The sequence below is a fragment of the Loxodonta africana genome, chromosome 13 (assembly GCF_030014295.1).
Source record: "Loxodonta africana isolate mLoxAfr1 chromosome 13, mLoxAfr1.hap2, whole genome shotgun sequence".
Taxonomy (NCBI): domain Eukaryota; kingdom Metazoa; phylum Chordata; class Mammalia; order Proboscidea; family Elephantidae; genus Loxodonta; species Loxodonta africana.
In genome coordinates, this window is record NC_087354.1 from 79,409,298 (window position 1) to 79,412,528 (window position 3,231).

Below are 3,231 nucleotides of genomic sequence, written 5' to 3' on the forward strand. Positions count from 1 at the left end.
GTTGGTGGTTTGAACCCACCCAGGAAGGCCTCTTAGCCCTGTTGGGGCAATGGTTAAATGATGGACTGTGAATCCAAAGTTCAGTGGTTCAGACCCACCAGCGGCTCTGCTGGAGAAAAGACTTGGCAATCTACTCCCGTAAAGATCACAGCCTAGAAAACCCTGTGGGGGCAGTTCTACTCTGTTCTATAGGGTTGCTATGAGTCAGAATCAACTCAACAGCACACAACAGAAGCGCCTCCGAATATAAACCTGGTAATTTGCTTCTGAAAGGTCACGGCCATTGAAAACCCTAAGAAACAGTTCCCTTCTGCACACATGGGTTCAAATAAGGAGGAATTCACTCCAGGGCAGACAACAAAAACGGCAACAACTTGTAGAAATAAATATACTTCTGCTACAAAATCTCAACATTTTACTGTCAGAAATCACTGTGAAAACATTAAACAAGCAATCAAAAATTAGCCAAGCCGATTATATGGGGCTCTTAGAGAGAACTTTTATTTCCACTTTTTAAATACTTATTTATCATGATATTAATCTTTCAGTTTATTTTGTGCCTCATTTTAAAATAATTTTAAGGTAGCGTATATTCCATTGTGAGGCATTGGTGGTTCAGTGGTAAAATCTTCATGCTCCCTGCAGGAGACTTGGATTTGATTTCCAACCAGTGCAACTCATGCACAGCTGACTGCCTCTCAGTGGGGGCTTGCATGTTGCTGTGATGCTGAACGGGTTTCAGTGGAGCTTCCAGGCTAAGGTGGTCTAAGGGAAAGGTCTGGCTCCTATTTCCAAAAATTAACCCATGAAAACCTATGGATCACAATGGAATCGATCCCCCAGCCAGTCCTGGAGATGGCACACAGCTAGGCAGCACTTTGTTCAGTTGCACATGGGGCCTCCATGAGTCAGACCTGACTCAATGGCCGCTACCAAGAACAGCATTTTTGACTAGTGAGCACGGTAAAAATTTTTCATTTGCTTTCATGCCATTAAAAACAAAACAAACAAAAAAACTTGCATCTTTAACAAATCTTCAGTGTTACATATTTTCTAAAACTTCGCTGTATATTCCACTGGAGTTTGGAAATGAGTAGTGCCTAGCATTTTTATTTTACTTTGATTGATTGAATGCATTCGTTTTTATTGTATAAATATTTAACATAATGTCCTAAAGTACAAAGGAAATCATAATAAGACTAGCCAGAAAAAATATTCTTATTAAATAATAGATTTTCAATTTCTGACACACTGCAGTCAGTTCAATTAGACATACTTTTTATAATATGTGTATTATCATCAATATTATTCATAAATATTTCTGACACTGACTTAAATTTATGTCTTTTCAGGTGACTGCTATGCATTTTAACTGCATTGGACCATGGAAAATAGGAATAATGTCACTGTGTTTATTCTCTTGGGCCTTACCCAAAACAAGAGCATTGAAATTCTCTGCTTCGTATTATTCTTATTTTGTTACATTGCTACTTCAGTGGGAAACTTGCTCATAATGATTTCTATCACATGCAGTCAGCTAAATGACCAACCCATGTATTTCTTCCTTAATTACCTCTCTCTCTCTGACCTTTGCTACACATTCACAGTGGCATCCAAACTAATGACTGACTTATTGGCAGAAAGAAAGACCATTTCCTATAATAACTGCGCGACACAACTTTTTGTTATTCACTTCCTTGGAGCCATTGAGATCTTCATCCTCACAGGGATGGCCTATGACTGCTACGTGGCCATTTGTAAACCCCTGCACTACACTGTCATCATGAGCAGGCAGAGGTGTAACACAATCTTCATAGCTTGTTGCACTGGGGGATTTATACACTCAGCCAGTCGGTTTCTTCTCACTATCTTCTTGTCCTTCTGTGGCCCCAATGAGATAGATCACTACTTCTGTGATGTGTATCCTTTGTTGAAACTGGCTTGCATTAATACATTCAGAATTGGTCTATTGGTAATAGTCAATTCAGGTCTGGTTGCTTTGGTGACTTTTGTGATTTTAATGGTGTCCTATGTTCTGATATTATATACCCTCAGGGCATACTGTGCAGAAAGCCGTATCAAAGCTGTTCAACTTGCAGTTCTCGCGTAACAATTGTGGTCCTGTTCTTTGTGCCTGTCCTCTTCATTTATATTAGACAAGCTGTAACTCTTCCAAAAGATAAAGTGTGTGCTCTTTTCTATACCATCATTCCTCCCATGTTCGACCCTCTGATCTACACTCTAAGAAATATGAAGATGAAAAAAGCCTTGAAGAAGATGTGGTACTCTCAATTGTTCCTGCAAGACAAATAGCTTGCATGAAAGGTATTTTGAAGTTTACTTCAGAGTTCAACACTTAGCCTTAAAATTGATGTAGAATGATATACAATGTGTATATAAGAGTATACAAAAGACAGGTCAATATCTTGAGCTTTTTGCCAGGCTTCTTCTTGTTTGGACAATTTTGATATCTATTTTGTGTTGATTCTTACTCTATTCTCCTCACACACATGCCTCGAGTTCTCCATACTTTGACATTTTATTTTGACTGTACAATTAAACCTCGTCTCTCCTTCTCTAAATTTTTGTGGTAATAGTATATATGGTATAGGATTGTTGTAAACATAAATGAGCTAAAGAGCATCAATAGGTTCATGCCTGACATGGAGTACATGTTTATTAAATATTTACTATTAGTCGTTGAGTTCACAAAGCAAAGCAGAAGCAAGCACTGTTTTTGAATGCAGATGTTAAAAAAAAAAAGGATGGTCACTAAATAGACAAAAGATGAGTGGTAACTTTGGTGAATGGTAAAAAAAGACAGAAAAAAATAAATTTCACAGAACTATGTTCCTGAACTATGAACCATGACTATGTGGGCTAATGAGTAGTTTCTCACTGGTAAATAAACAACTAACAACAAAAAAAAAGGAAGACAATGATAAAAGACTAGAACAAATTGCACAATGTTCAACAGCACTGTTAATGAATTATCCTGGTGAGTATATAGTAACCCCCCCGCAAAGTTCATCTCTGTAATTTTCCAGAAAATCTACCTTAAAGGAAAACACATAAAGCACATACACACATTTTCCCCAGAGCACATGATATGGACACTACATAGGAATGGATGGAGCTCATTTCCTAACACAAGGACCAGACTGTAATTTACTCCTCAGATTATAGAAAAGGGAAAAGAAACTCAAATTGCATAAACACAGATTTCAGTCA

At 37.7% G+C, this 3,231-nt stretch overlaps 1 pseudogene; it reads left to right on the forward strand.

The window, feature by feature from the left end:
• Positions 1-1,384: 1,384 nt before the first annotated feature.
• LOC100666228 (olfactory receptor 4P4-like) lies at positions 1,385-2,407 on the forward strand (annotated as a pseudogene).
• The last annotated feature ends 824 nt before the right edge of the window (positions 2,408-3,231 follow it).